General features: G+C 43.8%; 1 protein-coding gene across 1 annotated transcript in view; it reads right to left on the minus strand.

Moving 5' to 3' along the window:
• DACH2 (dachshund family transcription factor 2) overlaps positions 1-19,685 on the minus strand; it is a 371,548-nt gene that overhangs the window by 126,025 nt on the left and 225,838 nt on the right. The gene's annotated exons all lie outside the window — the stretch shown is intronic.

Below are 19,685 nucleotides of genomic sequence, written 5' to 3' on the forward strand. Positions count from 1 at the left end.
GAAAGAGAGAGAAAGAGTGAAAGAGAAAGAGATAGAAAAGAAAAAGAAGAACAGAAAGAGAGAGAGAAAGGAAAGGAGCAAGAGAGAGAGAAAAAAGAAAAAGTAGAGGAACAGAAAGAGAGAAAGAGAGAAAGAAAGGGAATGAGAAAGAGAGAAAGAGTGAAATAGAGAGAAAAAAGAAAAAGAGGAACAAAGAGAAAAAGAGAGAGAAAGGGAATGAGAAAGAGAGAGAAAGAGAAAGAGAGAGAAAGAGAAAGGAAAAGAGAGAAAGAATGAGAAAGAGAGAGTGAAATAGAAAGAAAAAGAGAGAAAGAGAATTAAGCTTACATTAACTAATCAGACTTGATTCCAAACATTACTAATCTTGCAGTTTTGACCAGATTTCAACATCCATAACACTTTGAATCATCCTCAATATATGACCACAATTGAGATCAGAATTTGTAAGCAATTCAAATTCATGCTTTTCTGACTCTGCTCGTTAGAGATCAGCTGGAATGGTTGTAGAAAACTCTCCAGAAAACTAGAAAGGATCCCTTCACAGATATATTGTGTATATTTTTCCTAGAGGTCTTATTTTTTGCCAAACAATTTTTACCTAATTTAGGGGGTTGTGTGTGTGCTTTTTTTTCTGTAATATGTGCACTTTTAATACACATTTAGGAAGATCCCCAAAATGGTAAATGTTGGCATGATTGTGAACCCTGCTTCATTATATATTTTGGAACGGCAACTTTGGTTCTTCTACCTTAAAATGTGAATAAAATATGAGCCATTTCTCCTCTATTTCTGGACCCGTGATGGTGAACCTATGGCACGCGTGCCACAGGTGGCACGCGTAGCCATATTGATGGGCACGCGAGCTCAGGTCCAGTGCGCATGCGCACACCAGCCAGCTAATTTTAAGGCCTTCTGGGCACACTAGAAGTAGGGAAACGAGCTGTTAGTGGGGAAGTCCCATTTTTCTCTCTCACCAGGCTCCAGAGCCTTTCTAGGAGTCTGGAGAGGGTGAAAACGGCCCTCCCCACCCTCCAGGGGCCCTTTGGAGGCTGGAAACGACACATTTGCCACTTCCGGTGGGACCGAAAGGCCCGTTTTTTGCTGTCCCCAGGCTCCAGAGCCTCTCTAGGAGTCTGGGGAGAGTGAAAACGGTCTTCCCAAACCCTCCACCCCACCCGAGGCCGAAAACGACCTGTTTGCCAACTTCACCGGAAGTGCACAGGGGCAGGGCACATAGAATTGTGGGTGTGGCGACACGTGTGTGTGACTACCCCCCCCCACTCCTGGCACGCAATGGCCATCACTGTCCTAGACCATCCCACAATCTAAGCTACATAACAGAAAACATTTGCTTCCTTTCTACTTTTTTATAAGAGCAAGTTATAACTTTTAAGCACACATACACAGTGAAAAATTTGCATTTTCACAAGAACTATTTCCAAGAGTCTTCAAACAAAAAAAACCACACACAGTAAAGAAAAGGGAATCTGCAGATTAATCGAGGCTATCCATTATTAATTAATCAGAACAATTAGTGGAAATTAAAACTAATATCAGTTAGAAGCATTAATACGATTATTCCAAACAAATGTATGGAGCAAATAACTTAACGGATGGATTATTAATGATATTAATGATTGAGCAGATGGATATTAAAGACACGGCAGATGCTACCTAGAACTGATGGAATTTGTTTAAAACAAGTCTTTGAACAAGCGGTAAATTATATATTGCGCCCATTGGAAGATAAGCCAAATTGATGCTTTCTCATAGGCAGCTATTTTTTAAATTGTCACTAGGAAGACCTTGCCTTACAGTTTCTATCTCCATTAGATGCCAAGGTGTTCCAGCACCAGTAGACTGGAAGAAGAACAGAAAAATGAAGGGCACGTTGGGTTCAGTTCATTGCCTCGTTGAGTTGACCTAGGACACCAACTGTGCGGGATTTGGGAGCAGCTGTACAAAAATGGTTTTACTATTAACTTTGGCCAGAGTGCTTTTCAACTGTCTGTCTATCCTACAGACATGGATGATCCTGGATGACATATTTGTTCGCTCTAATTACACAGAGACAGGCTTCCAAAAAAAGACAAAGCATAGCAAAACTGAACATCGTTCCTAACTTCTCTTCAGCTGCTTTGAAACATTCCCTCTAGTCTAGACTTTTAGGAAACTCTATCATTTACTGTTTACCATATTTTTCGGAGTATAAGACACACCTTTTTCCTCCAAAAACGAGTGAAAATCTGGGTGTGTTTTAATACTCCGAATGTAGCCCCACTCAGCTTCTCAAGCAGAGGTTTCAGAGGCTGAAAGAAGCTTCAGAAAAGAAGCCCCCAAACAGAACTTCAGTAAAGAAGCCTCCAAACAGAGCTTCAGAAAAGAAGCTCCCAAGCAGAGCTTCAGAAAAAAAGCCCCCAAATAGAGCTTCAGAAAAAAAGCCCCCAAATAGAGCTTCAGTAAAAAAGCCTCCAAACAGAGTTTCAAAAAAAAAGCTCCCAAGCAGAGCTTCAGAAAAAAAGCTCCCAAACAGAGCTTCAGAAAAGAAGCTCCCAAGCAGAGCTTCAGAAAATAGCCCCCAAATAGAGCTTCAGTAAAGAAGCCTCCAAACAGAGTTTCAGAAAAAAAGCTCCCAAACAGAGCTTCAGAAAAGAAGCTCCCAAGCAGAGCTTCAGAAAAAAAGCCCCCAAATAGAGCTTCAGAAAAGAAGCTCCCAAACTGAGCTTCAGAGACTTTTTTTCTGAAGTTCTGTTTTGGAGGCTTTCAGAGGCAGAATTTTTTTTTTCTGAAATGGAGTTTCTGAGGCAGGAAACAACAACAACAACAACAAAAAGCAAGGCACAGAGCTCACAACCAAGAAACCTGTTGCTTAAATTCACTTTGGGGAGGAAAATAAGAAAAAAACTGATTGGCAGGTGGATTGGCCTCCCAGAATACCCCCAATCAGCTGTTTCCAGAGGTGAATTTTAGCAACAGGTTCCTTGGTTGTGAGCTCTGTGCCTTGCTTTTTATTTTTTGCTTTTTTTTCTGCCTCTGAAACTCTGTTTCAGAAAAAACTTTTTTCTGCCTCTGAAAGCCTCTGAAACAGAGCTTCAGAAAAAAAGCCTCTGAAGCTCAGTTTGGGAGCTTCTTTTCTGAAGCTGTGTTTGGGGGCTTCTTTTCTGAAGCTTCCTTTCCGATGCTTTTTTCAGCCTCTGAAACCTCCCGTTGAGAAGCTGGGTGGGGCTACATTCGGAGTATAAGACGCACCCAGATTTTCACCCTCTTTTTTGGGGGAAAAAGGTGTGTCTTATACTCCGAAAAATACGGTAGATCTGGCCCACAGGGCCACCCTGGAGAAGGACCGGCCTGCAGTGCCTCTGCCAGCCAAAATGGAGCTTGTGAGGGTCACACGTAGCCCTTCCGAGCTCCATTTTCGCTGGCAGGGGGTTGCAGGAGGCCGTCGCAGCTGAAAACGGAGCTCAGGAGCCCATTCTCACTGGCAGAGCACTCGGGCCACCACAGGCGCACCCCCTGACACAAGTGATGTCATGCTGACCACGCCCGCTCTGGCCAAACCCACCCCGGCCTCCTGAGGTCAAACACAACACTGATGCGGCCCTCAATGATATCGAGTTTGACACCTTTGCTCTAGAGGTCTTTTTTTTTTTTTAAACCCTCAGGTATTTTTTCTACCTGTCTCAGTCCACTTTCTTTCTTTTTTTAATTTTTCCCAGTGAGGTTTTGGAGGTGATGGTTGCTACTTTCTTCCGTGGCCCCTTTTTTACCTCGTTCTGAATTCTCCACGGCCAACCCCTAGCAAACCCATGGAAACGGTCCTTTCCTTAGGTCAGGGGGGTCTGCAAACTTGGCTCTTTTAAGACTTGTGGACTTCAACTCCCAGAGTTCCTCAGCCGGCTGAGGAACTCTGGAAGTTGAAGTCCACAAGTCTTAAAAAGAGCCAAGTTTGCAGATTCCTGCCTTAGGGAATTACGGAAAGTGCTGGGAGCTAGAGAGGTTGCAGAGCACTGGAGGACAAAGCAAAATGGGAACATTCACATTGATCTTTTTTGGCCACTAAGCTAAACAACTCAACAAGTGCCATTTTCCCATCTGTGAAAAGGTCTGCTTTGAATTGTAATGAATGAAAAGGATCATTAAAACCGAGCGAGAACTCAGTATATACTGGTTTATTCATGTACAGTTTCAAATGAATTGCTGAATAAAATAGCCAATGCCAATTATTCTATTTGTCCTTATAGCACACAATTTATGAAATGGTTCCCCATGAAAATTTTATTTGGAAAACAATACAATACCTATAGAAGGTTATGAAGCAAAATGAAAGGTTATGAAACCTATAGAATACCTATAGAAGGTTATGAAACGGCCGTGGTGGCTCAGGCTGTAAGATAGCCTGTTATTAAAACACAGCAGCCTGCAATTACTGCAGGCTCGAATCCCACCAGGCCCAAGGTTGACTCAGCCTTCCATCCTTTATAAGGTAGGTAAAATGAGGACCCAGATTGTTGGGGGGGCAATAAGTTGACTTTGTAAATATACAAATAGAATGAGACTATTGCCTTACACATTGCAAGCCGCCCTGAGTCTTCGGAGAAGGGCGGGATATAAATGTAAAAAAAATAAAAAAATAAAAAATAAAATAAAATATAATAAACTTTGAGTGTTATATTATGTAAAAAAAACACAACTAAGTGAGAACCGATAGGGAGAAAAAAAATAGTAGAACTCTTTTGGACAAATCTCCTTTTTCACCTCCTTCTTTCTCTCTCTCTTTCCAATGAATCCCCTTCCCCAATCTATTTAACTGCACAAAGAACCTAATGTGTTTATTTGTGAAGGCACATAGGAGGAGCAAAGGATTACAAACTTCCACCCACCGAGTAGATGCAACAACAACAACAAAAAAAAAAAACTTCTCATCCATCGAAGAACACAGTAAAAAAAAAAAGTGGGATGCTATCTGTTTTTTAAAGCACTCTGTTAGTTTGATGGTATGATCATAGTTCAAGGATATAACCTGATGAGACCTGCTCAAAAGTATTGCCACACAAAGGGAAAACTGCTCACCATCAAAAGGGCCTCTGGTGGCTCAGCAGACTCAGCAGACTGTCTGTTATTAACAGCAGCTGCTTGCAATTACTGCAGGTTCAAGTCCCACCAGGCCCAAGGTTGACTCAGCCTTCCATCCTTTATAAAGGTAGGTAAAATGAGGACCCAGATTGTTGGGGGCAATAAAAGTTGACTTTGTATATAATATACAAATGGATGAAGACTATTGCTTGACACAGTGTAAGCCGCCCTGAGTCTTCGGAGAAGGGCGGGATATAAATTCAAATTTAAAAAAAAAATTGGTCGTAAAGTGTTCAACACAGTTGCACAATACCCACAGGAATAGTTTGGCCATGGTGCGCCGTGGTGGCACAGTCGTTAGAATGCAGTATTTGCAAGCGACTTCTGCTGACTGCTAACGATTTGGCAGTTCGATTCTCACCAGGCTCAAGACTGATTCAGCCTTCCATCCTTCCGAGGTCGAATAAAACGAGGACCCAGACTGTTGGGGGCAATAGGCTGACTATGTAAACAGCTTAGAGAGGGCTGTAAAGCACTGTGAAGCGGTGTATAAGTCTAAACACTATTGCTATTTATTTTCCTTCCTTCCTTCCTTCCTTCCTTCCTTCCCTCCCAGTGGTTAAAATGCAGTATTGCAGGATAATTCTGTCCACTGCCAGCAGTTTGATCCTGACCAGCTCAACCTTCCATCCTTCCGAGGTCGGTAAAATGAGGACCCAGACTGTTGGGGGCAATAGGCTGACTATGTAAACAGCTTAGAGAGGGCTGTAAAGCACTGTGAAGCGGTGTATAAGTCTAAACACTATTGCTATTTATTTTCCTTCCTTCCTTCCTTCCTTCCTTCCTTCCTTCCTTCCTTCCTTCCTTCCTTCCCTCCCAGTGGTTAAAATGCAGCATTGCAGGATAATTCTGTCCACTGCCAGCAGTTTGATCCTGACCAGCTCAAGATTGATTCAACCTTCCATCCTTCTGAGGTCGGTAAAATGAGGACCCAGATTGTTGGGGGCAATAGGCTGACTATGTAAAAGCTTAGAGAGGGCTGTAAAGCACTGTGAAGCAGTCTAAGTGCCATTGCTATTGGCCAGTATGCAAATATGGCAGCCAAAAACAATGACTATCAGAAAGCTACTCTTGAGGAGGCTTTGACAGGATCAGCACACCCTCTGCGCCACAGGAGGACATCAGTACCAAACAATACCCTTGCAATAAAGTTATTTCTCCCCCCCCCCAGTCTGTAATTGGTTAGACACAGTCCCCATCGCTCTGCATTAAGTCGGAAGCATTTCGGTCCAAACTACAAATGAGTAAATTAACGAAAGAGGAGCTATGAGTAATCAAATCTGGAAGTATGCATTTAATTAAAATCGAACGCCAAGACACAGCATTGCCGTACGGTTCCTCATACTAAAACAAAACATTATATTAAATTAACAGACAACAATTTGCAGCGAGCAGCTCTTGAAGCCAAAAAAAAGGAATGGGGAAGCTGACAACAGTACAACCAGTGTGGCTCGGTTATTCTTTCAATTCTAAGCCGCGTCCATTGCTGCGTGAGACTCAGTTGTGCTCATTGATGGCATCTGAACTCGCTGGAGGCAGGCTCAAACCCATTTGATGTTTAATCAAATGTTTAATCCATTTTCTGTTTCAAATGGAAGGACAGTGAAACATCTGGCAAGATAAAGCACTAATGTGTGACACCACCGAAAACAGGAGCGGGGAAAGATAGCTCTAAAACACCCCCCAGGGTCTGACACCCTGATTTTGACAGAGTTCTGGTCTGGACTCTTGTCTGGAGAGACCACAAGTTCTGGCGAGGGTTTGAAAGGGAATTTTAGTGCGCAACTTGGGAGTTCTCCTGGATGGACGGCTGTCTTTTGAAGACCATTTGACGGCTGTCTCCAGGAGAGCTTTTTACCTGGTTCGCCAGTTGCGCCCCTTTCTAGACCGGGATACCCTATGCACGGTCACTCATGCTCTTGTGACATCTCGTCTGGATTACTGCAATGCTCTCTACATGGGGCTCCCTCTGAAGAGCACCCGGAGGCTCCAGTTAGTCCAGAATGCGGCTGCGCAGGTGATAGAGGGAGCCCCTCGTGGCTCCCATGTGACACCTCTCCTGCGCAGACTGCACTGGCTACCTGTGGCCTTTCGGGTGCACTTCAAGGTTTTGGTAACTATCTTCAAAGCGCTCCATGGCATAGGGCCGGGCTATCTACAGGACCATCTGCTGCCACCGATTGCCTCCCACCGACCCGTGCGCTCTCACAGGGAGGGACTCCTTAGGGTGCCATCAGCCAGGCAGTGCCGACTGCCGACACCCAGAGGGAGAGCCTTTTCTGTGGGGGCTCCCACCCTCTGGAACGAACTTCCCCCAGGTCTTCGTCAACTTTCCGACCTTCGAACCTTTCGCCGCGAGCTTAAGACACATCTATTTATTTGCACAGGACTGGACTAGAATTTTAAATTTTAATTTAAATGGGGTTTTATTATTTTTATTGCAATTTTTAATATTCGGCCTTATTTAATAAGTTTTTTAAATTGGTGTTTTATTCTGTATTGATATGTATGTTTTTATTAGGCTGTAAACCGCCCTGAGTCCCCTGGGAGATAGGGCGGTATACAAATGTGATTAAATAAATAAATAAATAAATAAATAAATAAATAAATAAATAAATAAATAAATAGTGAAACTGTTAGTTCAAATGCCCATTGCTCCCCTTGTAAATCATAAACAGAACCACAGAATTACAGAGTTGGAAGGGACCTTGGAGGTCTTCTAGTCCAACCCCCTGCTCAAGCCATTATACCATTCCAGAGAAATGGTTGTGCAATCTCTTTTTAAAGACTTCCAGTGTTGGAGCATTCGCAACTTCTGGAGGCAAGTTGTTCCACTGGTTGACTGTTCTCACTGTCAGTAAATTTCTCCTTAGTTCTAAGTTGCTTCTCTCCCGGATTAGTTTCCATCCATTGCTTTTTATAGGGTGGAACTACTTTTTTCTTCCTTTTTCGCTTCCTTCTACACTTTTTTCTTCTTTTTCCTTTCTCAATTTTTTTTATTTTTTATTTTTAAAAATTTTTAATTTTTAAATTTGCATTTATATCCCGCCCTTCTCCGAAGACTCAGGGCGGCTTACATTGTGTTAAGCAATAGTCTTCATCCATTTGTATATTATATACAAAGTCAACTTTTATTGCCCCCAATAATCTGGGTCCTCATTTTACCTACCTTATAAAGGATGGAAGGCTGAGTCAACCTTGGGCCTTTTTTGTTTCTCTTTTTTGTTTTATCTTAATAATAAACGGTAATGAAAGACTAAAAATCGGGCGTGGGAGAACGAGTCAGTGAGTTTTCTATATCAAGTCAAGGACGTCCATCTGTTATTTAAGGTTTCCTTTAAATCAGACCTGCGTATTTTATGGCCCTTGGGCCACCTACGGCCCTCTGGCTCTCCCTTACCAGCCAGAAGGAAGTCAATCAGAAATTAGACATCAAATGTAAATAAATTTACATCAGGTACACAATTCAACTGTCTTGCTTTTATTCCAAAGGTGGCTGATTTCCACACACACACCCCAGTGTACATAGGTGCAGACATGTCTGCACATGTTCAGACCAATTGGTCTGGACCTCCACAATAATGCCAGTTTCTCATGTGACCTCTTGGGAAAATTAATTGCCTACCCCTGCTTTTACATACACGCCTGCATTTTGCTGCAGGTCCAGCCTGATATGCAAGGTCAAGGCTGTGGATGGTCCGGATTTGGCCCATGGGGTGCTTAAATGTGGCCCACGGGGCCAGCCTGGAAGTATCAAAGGACCAGCCAAAGCTTCTGCTGGCCAAAAATGGGCCGCGCAGAGACCCTGCGAGGCCTCCGCAGGGCCCGTTTTTTGGCCGCCAGAGTGCTGCTGGAGGCTGGGGAGGCCAAAAACATGGTGCGGGGTGCTACAGCAGGCTTCCATCCTGTCATACACCTCCCCCCATTCCCCCTCCCCGTGGCCCGCAGAGGAGAACTCGCGCAGGACTGGCATAGAAATTTTTAGTAGTTTTTATATTTTGATGTAAATTTTATGGGGTTTTTATGGTTTTAAATGGTTTTAATTTTGGCCTGATATTCAGTAAGTTTTTTCATTATTGTTTTATTGTGTACATAATTATTGTTTTATTCTGGCTGTGAACCGCCCTGAGTCCTTTGGGAGAAGGGCGGTATAAAAATCTAATAAATCTAAATCTAATCTAAATCTAACTACAATGCTGATCTGGCCCTCGAAGAAATCCAGTTTGTCATCCTTGTGCTAGGTATTTTTACTTCCAGAAGGGGAAAAAAAGGACTTTTAAAAAGCAATGATGCTTTTAAAAATAGAATGCTTTTCACCTCAAGCTTCTACCAATTCATACCGGAGGCCTAAGATGGCAGCTCAGATTTCAGGACTTTGGACAGCACAGAGGGGAAAAAATGGAAAGGTATATAACCGAGAAGTATGTTGAGGTGTTAGGGTTACAGCACTTTCTCAGGTGCATCTACAATCTTCAGACAGGCAGACAAAAACCTTTGAACCTAGAAAAAGTGACTGTGTGTTCCTAGCTGCATATTTTGGCCCTTGCTAATGTAACAAAAATCAAATTAGTAGAATTATATTGACGACGTAGAGAAGAATAATGCGTGAGAGGCCTGAAGACCGACGTCACACTGAAAAATAAAACATACTTTTGCTGAAAGAAGCCACAAGGACCAAAAAGAGAGCATGCATGGATTGTATTCACGCAGCTACACGCACATAAACACAAATATTCCTTTCCTTTCCTTTCGGAGGCCTGTTTCTAATGGTTGATTGATTTCATGACAACTTTCATTTCTTACAGAGCCTCAGCTATGGAAATGATTTGTCAGGGTTGTAAACTTAATACTTTTCATGAGCTCTCCACTCCAGCGACTGTTCTCTTATTCTGCAGAGTTGACCCCCTGACCTATTGGACGTTTAGGATCACTAGGAAGAATGTGAAACTTCGGAAGGGAAGAAAAACCAAAGGGGGAAAATAGAGGAGGAAGAGAGAGACTGGAAGGAAACCCCAACTGAGAAGAAAACCTCTGAAATCACTTGGTTGTCCTATAATATTTTACATAATTGTATTACACTGAAGCCATGGCTGTAATGTTTTGCATGTCAAGGAAATCCCAAAAATTTGAATGAAATCTGAATAAATCCTGGAAGGAAGGAGGGAGGAAGGAAGGAAGGAAGGAAAAGGGAGGGAGGGAGGGAGGGAGGGAGGAAGGAGGAAGGAGAGAGAAGGGAGGAAGGATAGAAGGGGAGAGGGAGGGAGAGAAGGAGAAAAAAAGAGACAGAGAAATACAAGTTGGAGGGAGGAATGAAGGAAGGGAGGAAAGAGGGAGGGAGAGAGGAAGGTAGGAAAAGAGGTAGGGAGGGAAGGAGGAAGGGAGGAAAAGAGAGGGAGGGAGGGAGGAGGGAAGAAGGAAGGAAAGAAGGAAGGAAAAGAGGGAAGAAAGAAAGAAAGAAAGAAAGAAAGAAAGAAAGAAAGAAAGAAAGAATGAATGAATGAATGAATGAATTCTGGTAGCTGAAGTCCACAAGTCTTCAAGTTGCCAAGGTTAGACACCCTTGGTGTAGAGGGCCCATATGATGCAGAAGGGCTAGGATTGTGTTCAAAGTTGCCCCTCAAGGTCAAAGCGCCACACCGAAGAGTCAGCGGCCTTTCTCCTTAAATTGTGGATTCGAATGCTTCACCTGTCCCACCCCAAATTCACATCTCACTCTTGCCTAGTGTTTCTCCACTGGGTAAACCATCTCCTGTCTCTAATCTACCAAGAGACAGAGAAAGATTGCTCCAAAGGAACAAAGAGATCTGGCTTCTGTTGTTATATTCGCAGTTCAGTGAAGCAGAAGGCAGATTGTATGTCATCTTCCTCCTTCTAGGAAACACTCAAAATAACTAAGAATCAACTTCGGGCAGAACAAATTAAAAGCAAAGGAGAGCAAAGCTTGGCTACCAAAGCTTTCCTACCACTGACCACCCTCCTAATAGGGAAGTCTTTTCACAGGGGATTGATTAGCTATTTCCATACTTCAAGGTAAATATATATATATATTTTGCATTTATATCCCGCCCTTCTCCGAAGACTCAGGGCGGCTTACACTATGTCAAGCAATAGTCTTCATCCATTTGTATATTATATACAAAGTCAACTTATTGCCCCCAACAATCTGGGTCCTCATTTTACCTACCTTATAAAGGATGGAAGACTGAGCCAACCTTGGGCCTGGTGGGACTTGAACCTGCAGTAATTGCAAGCAGCTGCTGTTAATAACAGACTGTCTTACCAGCCTGAGCCACCAGAGGCCCTATGGGGCAGGGAGCTTCTTTAGAGCCCAGGGGGACAACTTTGTGCCAGAACTACACAAAAGCTTTTGAAACTTTTCGAAAGTTGAGATTAAATTGCTAAAGGTAAAGGTTTCCCTCACACATATGTGCTAATCGTTGCCGACTCTAGGGGGCGGTGCTCATCTCCGTTTCAAAGCCAAAGAGCCAGCGTTGTCCGGAGACGTCTCCGTGGTCATGTGGCCAGCATGACTAAACATCAAAGGTGCACAGAACGCTGTTCCCTTCCCACCAAAGATGGTCCCTATTTTTCTACTTGAATTTTTTACGTGCTTTCGAACTGCTAGGTTGGCAGAAGCTGGGATAAGGAACAGGGAGCTCAACCCATTACGCGGCACTAGGGATTCGAACCGCTGAACTGTCGATCTTTCGATCGACAAGCTCAGAATCTTAGCCGCTGAGCCACCGTGTTTTTTAGCCAAATTTTAAAAAATAGTGCTAAAACTCTTCTTCCACCATTTTCACTATTTTAATGTTAGAAGATATAAAATCTTTCCCTTGGCTAGTTTTTCTGTAGGTTGGGAGGTTGGCAGCAATTAGCAAGGTTACCATTATCACTTGTTGCCCACAGAGGTTTGTTTTATAGAAAAGGAGACAAAGAACTCAAATTTTGTTTTGAGTTCTTATGCTTTTCATTTTATGATGCCTTGGTAAGAAGACCACACTTGGAATACTGTGTCCAGTTTTGGTTGGCACAATGTAAAAAAGATGTTGCGAGTCTAGAAAGTGTGCAGAGAAGAGCAACAAAGATGACTGGAGGCTAAAACATGTGAAGAATGGTTGCAGGAATTGGATATGTCGAGTTTAATGAAAAGAAGAACTAGGGGTGACATGATAGCAGTACTGCAATATCTAAGGGACTGCCACAAAGGAGAGAAAGTCAACCTATTCTCCAAAGTACCTGAGGGCAGGACAAGAAGCAATGGATGGAAACGAATCAAGGAGAGAGGCAACCTAGAACTAAGGAGGAATTTCCTGACAGTGAGAACAATTAACCAGTGGAACAACTTGCCTCCAGAAGTTCTGAGTGTTCCAACCGCAGAAGTTTTAAAGAAGAGACTGGACAACCATTTATCTGAAATAGTATTGGGTTTCCTGCTTGAGTAGGGAGTTGGACTAGAAGACCTCCAAGGTCCCTTCCAACTCTGTTACTCTGTTATTCTATGGCTAGAAGACTAGATTTCACAAGCACATCTCTAGCAAATCTTTAAGATTTCCTCCCATCGATTAACACTAGTTTGAAATAATTCAAAAGAAATATAGTTTCCGTTCTTTGCACACCTCAGTTGATAGTTCCATCCTATTCTGCTAGCTCCATTCTATTCTCTTCACGTCAGTCTGACAGGATCGTAGCCCAACTAACTATTCGATGGCCTCCAAACTGAAGAGATCTTTTTTAGAAGCCCTGTGAAACCTGACCATAGAACTCATCCCTTAGTAGCTGGCCATCCGGTTTTCCTAATTAAAAACAAAAACAAAAAAAAACTTTGAGCCATGAAGGAGGAAAAGTATCACAATTGACGAAGTTACCTGTTATCAAATTTCAAAGCAGATGGGGGTTTCCACCCCCCACCCCCCCAATCAAAGGACCAAACAGGGAGAGGGTTGACCATTTAACAGATTTCCAATAACCTGAGGGGAAAAATTCTTGTTCCATTTAAGAGCCTCTGAAGTACGCTTCCTTTTTAATCTTGTCTTAATCACAAAAAAAGCCACACCAGAGTTCTATCACATGCGTTCATGAGTCCTATTTACTTAGATGCCGCTGGAATGTCTTAACACAGTAGTACGATTGTCTTTGGAAAACGATTTCTTCAGATTGACTGTTTCTCCCCCCTTTCTTTCTATCTTTTTTTTTCAAAAAGGAATTGGGGGGGAGGAAAGGCGGGGGGGGGGGGGGGGAACCGGAGAGGGAGAAAGATCAAAAAGCTAACTTTAATAGATGTTTGACTAAGGTCAGGCTCCTAGTAAATGGAACAGTGGAGATGAAAGCAGGCAAAATATATTTGGCTTTTGATCTCGGCAAAATCCATTTGGCATTGTTTAGCTTTTCTATAATGCTTCAATTTGTGAGTGATATGGTGGCCAAAATGAACTGCCTTCCATTTGATGGGGGTGGGGTTGGGGGGGAGGTTTCGTTTTGTTTTCCTTTCAAATTAATAGCTTTCGTAAAACTTTAACGTCTACCGCAGGGGGAAAGGAAAAAAAGTTTAGGAAATAAAACAAGCAAACAAAATAAGCGTTCTAAGAAACCCCGTCCAGGAGATCTAATAATGAATTGTGGTCAAGTAATTCTTCTTTGTAAGATTACCAACCACATCCTGGTTCCATCCAGTGTTGGATGTATTCATTATCAGAGAAATAATGTGAGGAGCATCATTTTCCTATGGCAAAAAAATTGGGATTAATATTTCTACACTTATAGTTTGGGGAGAGACAAAAAAACTCCGTTGGAATAGCTGTCCAACAGGCTTGTTCCCCAAAGTTCAATCACTTTGGAGAAAAAAACAGAGAGAAGAGTTTGCTTTTTTGATATAAAGGGAAATTAAAAGTGAAATCAAAATGCTTTTGACACTTCCCGCCATCATTTGAAAACACTGCACTTCAGTGCATCGTACAATCGTTGGGACGGACCAGAGGAAAATATATTTTAACGCTGCTGTTCTCCCTGTCTCTTGCGTAAATAATTCCATTTTAAATGCTTGCCTTGTTGTTGATTTATCACTGAAAGAACATTATGCCGTTGCAAAGGCACAAGATTTTCTAAAAGAGCTACATTACTACATTAAATGTCACATCCAAATGTGGCTTCTGGTTTTTATTTTTATTTTTATTTATGCGTGAGTGTGTGTGTCAGCTCAAAGCAATTTGTAAACAGCATAATAGGCAAAGAAGCTAAAGCAAGTCCACCACTGTAGGACTAAATTAAGTCACACTTTCTACACTTTAACAAATGTCGTGGAGCTGGGTGTAACACAATTGTGTATTACATTTCTTCTGACTGAGCAGGAGCTTGTGAATCGAGATTTTTCATTGCAAATTGTTTCCCTATGTGAAGAAAATATGCTTCCTTCTGCAAAGCATCTTGCTACTCTTAAGATGAAAGCAACAGCTTTGTACACCTTAAAGAGATTGCTCCAAACCAGGGGTGAAATGCTCCCGGTTCAGACCGGATCGCCTGATCCGGTAGCAATCGTGGCGGGTGGTTCGGAGAACCGGTAGCAATTGCGGTGTGAGGCTCCGCCCACCTGCCCGGCTGTCATTACTTTTTGGTTTTAAACAGGAAGCAATGTGTTTTGTACCCTCTGGGCATGTGTAGAGGGTCTGTGCGCCCATGCGATGTGCGCGAGCACTTCTGAACCGGTAAGGAAGGTAAGTCGATTTCACCCCTGCTCCACACTGCCTGTCTCCTAATTCCCTGCTTCCCTAAAATCTGCCAAGAGTTGGCAAAATCTGAAAGCTGTGGATAGCTGACCACCTTGCCTCTGAAGATGTCAGCAGCAGAAAGTCACTGGTGAAACATCAGGAAATTGATATTGTCCATAGAGCCACTAAACCCTGAAGCTCATCAGTGTCCAACAGATACCAACTGTGACAACCTGCTCCAATATATTGTAGACAACAGAATAACAGGAAGGGACCTTGGAGGACCTCTAATCCAACCCCCTGCTCAAGTAGAAGATCCAACCCCATTTCAGACCAATGATTGTCCAATCTCTTCTTAAAAGCCTCCAGTGTTGGGGTATTCACAACTTCTGGAAGCAAAATGTAATGATTAATTGTCCTAACTGTCAGGAAAATTTCTCCTTTAGTTCTTAGTTGGTTCTCTCTTTGATTAGTTTCCATCTGTTGCTTCTTGTTTTGCCTTCAGGTGGTTTGGAGAACAGGTTTCTGCTTTCGGTATACCTGGTATCATAGCCCAGATTCTAAATATTTCACTTTCATTCTAATGAGTGAACTTTTGATAATCAGCATCCTAACCCAAGAAGTAAACATACGTCATTTAATTCTCTGATACTGTTTTTATCACAGTTCGATTAAAAAAAAATTCTAACCCAAGAAGAGTTAAGTTTTACCATGTTTTTAGTGACACAGAATACAATGGCCTGTGTCAAACTTTCATGGAAATTATCTCTGGCTTCTCCTAGGGCAGGGGTGTCAAATTCAACGCCCGTGGGCCGGATTCGGCCCATGGGGTGATTAGATCTGGCACATGGGGCCACCGTGGAAATAGTGAAGGACCAGCCCACGGTGCCTCTGCCAGCGAAAATGGAGCTCAGGAGGGCTGCATGCAGCCCTCCCGAACTCTGCTTTCCCATGCAGAGGGTTGCAGGAGGCTGTTGCAGCCAAAAATGAAGCTCGGGAACCCGTTTTCACTGGCAGAGCGCTCGGGCCACCACAGGCGCCCCCCTACACGAATGACGTCAAGCTGGCCATGCCTCCCTCCCCCCGCTCCCCGAGGTCAAACACAACCCTAATGAGACCCTCGATGAAATTGAGTTTGACACCCCTGTCACAGGGACATTTAGATTTCCAAGAGCTTCAGTTCAAAGCTTTAACTTCCAACTTTCAATATTCACCAACCATCTTATTCACCAACCATCTCCATGATTTACTTACTTATTTGTATCCCACCATTATTGTTTTTATAAATAACTCAAGGCAATGAACATATTTAACACACAACTCCTCCTAATTCCCCACAACAGGAGGGAGCGACTGGCCCAAATTACCCAGCTGGCTTTCATGGCTAAGGTAGGATTAGAATTCCTAGTCTTCTGGTAATTGGCCCAAAGTCACCCAACCAGCTTTCATGCCTAAAGCAAGACTAGAACTCCCAGTCTCCTGGTGATTGGCCCAAAGTCACCCAGCTGGCTTTCATGCCTAAAACAGGACTAGAATTCATCATCTCCTGGTGATTGGCCCAAATCACCCAGCTGGCTTTCACACCTAAGGCAGAACTAGAACTCCCAGTCTCCTGGTGATTGGCCCAAAGTCACCCAGATGGCTTTCATGCCTAAAATGGAACTAAAACTCAAAGTATCCTGGTTTCTAACTTGGTGCCTTCACCACTAGACCAAACTGGCATTTTATGTCACAAAGAGGAGGCGGGGTGTCAACCTATTTTCCAAAGCACCTGAAGGCCAGACAAGGAATAATGGATGGAAACTGATCAAAGGAGAGATCAGAAATAAGGAGAAATTTTCTGACAGTGAGAGCAATCAACCGATGGAACAGAAGTTGCCTTTGGAAGTTGTGGGAGCTTCATCCCTGAAAGCTTTCAAGAAGAGACTGGACTGCCATCTGTCTGAAATGGTGTAGGGGTCTCCTGCTTGGCCGGGGGGGCTGGACTAGATGACCTACAAGGTCCCTCCCAAGTCTGTTATTCTGATTATTCTCATATCTTCTTCAGTGGGAGGTATCAGGGAGCCCTAAGCAAGCCACAGAACCAAGATTGGGGGGAAGGCGCTCTCTATAGGCTGCGAAAACCCTCTAATCATAGAAACCTTACATCATTTTGCTTCTTCGACTGCCTGCCCTAATGCAGCCGTGAAAGGAGGCAAGGAAAGTTGCAAGCTTAGCATCTTTTTTTTTTTACCTCCTAACGTACGGGGTAACGCGATATGGAAATATGCAAAACAATGTTTTATGAATTAGGTTATTAGTATGAAAATCAAAGGGCATTCCCCATCTGCTGGAGCAGGCCATGTGACTGATTTATGCTGTGGAGGCTGAATTATTGATACAAATGCTTATATATTATATTTTATACGGGGTATCATGGGATAGCACCATCTGGCACAGAGGCATCAACATGCGCACCTTGGACTGAATAAACACAGCAACCAGATACCACGGCACATCGCACCGAGGTGGGCTTTGTTAAGTGCGCTTGCTTGCTAAAGTTTTCGAAAGCTGGCAAAGCACGGCACCTGCTTAAGATAGGCGAGTCAAATGCTAGCCCCTCGATGATGACCCTATGGCACGTGTGCCCGAGGTGACATGCAGAGCCATCTTTCTGGGCATGCACGCTGTTGCCCAAGTCACCTGCAGCTGCGCATGCGCGCACACCCCAGCTGGTGCTCGGGCCTCCGGTGCGCAGGCGTGCAATTCCGGAGACCCAGCTGGTCTTTGGAGTTCTCCTGTGCATGTGCGCGCATGCGGTTGCAGGAACCCCCATGCAGCCCACACATGTACAGATGTTTGCGCACGCGAGCTGCGCGCAGATGGTGCAATTGCACATGCAGCGCACAAAGAGCCGCTTGAAAGCCGCGCGCATGCACAGACGCCGCAATTGCGCATGGGGCACACAGGGGGAGCCACGCGTAAGCGAAGCATGTACCTGTTTGGTACTCGGTGAATAAAAGGTTCGCCACCACTGTGCTAGCCTATCTTAAATAGGCTAGCACTTAACTAGCCTCCTAGCAGTTTGAAAGCATGCAAACGCGAGTAGATTAATAGGTACCACTTCGGTGGGAAAGAAAACAGTGTTTCATGCATCTTTAGTGTATAGCCATGCTGGTCATATGACAATGGAAATGGTCTTTGGACAACGCTGGCTCTCTCAGCACAGTGTCCTAGAGTTGGACGCAACTGGCAAGGAAACCTTCTTTTTTAGTTGTGCCAAATGCTGCACTTCAATGTGTTCCTGGCTGTTGTTCTTGAGAGCTCAAAGGGCACATCCCTGAAGCTGAAGAAAGTGGTAGGGCAACTCATCATGCCTACAAAGTTGGAAGCTGCAAGCTACATGCAACAGGACTTCTATTAACCTGGAGAAGGATGGTGATAGTACCACAACTTCCCAGGGCAGAGAAGGGGGCCAAGAAAAGAGACTGTGCTGTCCTGAACTGGATGGGAAGAGAGGAAAAGAGAGGATTCAGGGTAGCCACACTTGAGAATCTCTAAGGATGTATCTATGAAGTTACAAGCTTTCTAACTTTAATCTGGCAAGATTCTGTCTATTAGGTGCGAGCAAATAAAATACTGGATGCAGTTGGATTCACTCGGTCATCTTTACAGGTAGTCCTTGACTTACGACCACAATTGATCCCAAAATATATGTTGCTAAATGAGAGATATGTCAAGTGAATTTTGTCCCATTTTACAACCTTTCTTGGCACATTTGTTAAGTGAATCACTGCAGTTGTTAAGTTAGTAACACGGTTGTTAAGTGAATCTGGTTTCCCCATTGATTTTGCTTGCCAGAGGGTCGCCAAAAGATGATCACGTGACCCTGGGATACTGCAACCATCATAAATATGAGTCAATTGCCAAGTGATAAGGCAATGGTCGTAAGTGTGAAAAACGGTCTTAACTCACTTTTTTTCAGTGCCCTTGTAACTTCAGTCACTAAATGAAGTGTTGCAAATCGAGGACTGCCTCTAGTAAAGGCAAAAATAGAAGGGGATGGCAAAGGACGAAATGATTAGATCATGCCATCGTAATGAACATGAATTTTGGCAAACTCCAGGAGACAGGGGTGGGCTGTCATGCTATGGTCCAGGGGGTTGTGAAAAGTCGGACATGATTTAGCAACCGAACATTGACAACAAAGTGTCCATTTGGGGTTTAGGTCTGACAGTTTCTGTCCTAGCATGACCCTACAAAACCATCACTAAGCCTGTGGGGCAAATGTCCCAGAAACAACATTTTCCCTGCACTGTCAACAGTTTGTTCCATCAGTATCTTTCTGTTGGTGTTTCCTTGAGATGAGGAGAGAGAAAGAGACAGAGACAGAGACAGAGGAAGGAGAGAGGGGAGGAGGGGGAGGGAGGGGGAGGGAGAGAGGGGAGGAGTGGGAGAGGAGAAGAAGAGGAAAGAAGAAGGAGAGGAAAGGAGAGGGAGAGGAAAGATGAAGAAGAAACAGAGGAGAGGAGAGAGAGGAGAGGGAGAGGAGATAGGGAGAGAAGAGGAGAGGGAGAGAGGAGAGGGAAGAGAGGAAAGAGAGAGAAGAGAGAGAGGAGAGGAGTACAGGAGGAGAGAAAGGGAGAAGAGAGAGGGAGAGGAGAGGAGTGGGAGAGGAGAGGAGAGGAGAGGAGAGAGAAGAGAGGAAAGAGAAAGGAGAGAGGAGAGGAGTGGAGGAGGAGAGAAAGGGAGGAGGGAGAGGAGAGAGGGAGAGGAGAGGGAGAGAGGAGAGGGAAAAAGAGGAGAGAAGAGAGGAAAGAGAGAGGAGAGGGGTGGAGTGGAGGAGGAGAAAAAGGGAGAGGAGAGAGG

The sequence above is a fragment of the Ahaetulla prasina genome, chromosome 11 (genome assembly GCF_028640845.1).
Source record: "Ahaetulla prasina isolate Xishuangbanna chromosome 11, ASM2864084v1, whole genome shotgun sequence".
NCBI lineage: Eukaryota > Metazoa > Chordata > Lepidosauria > Squamata > Colubridae > Ahaetulla > Ahaetulla prasina.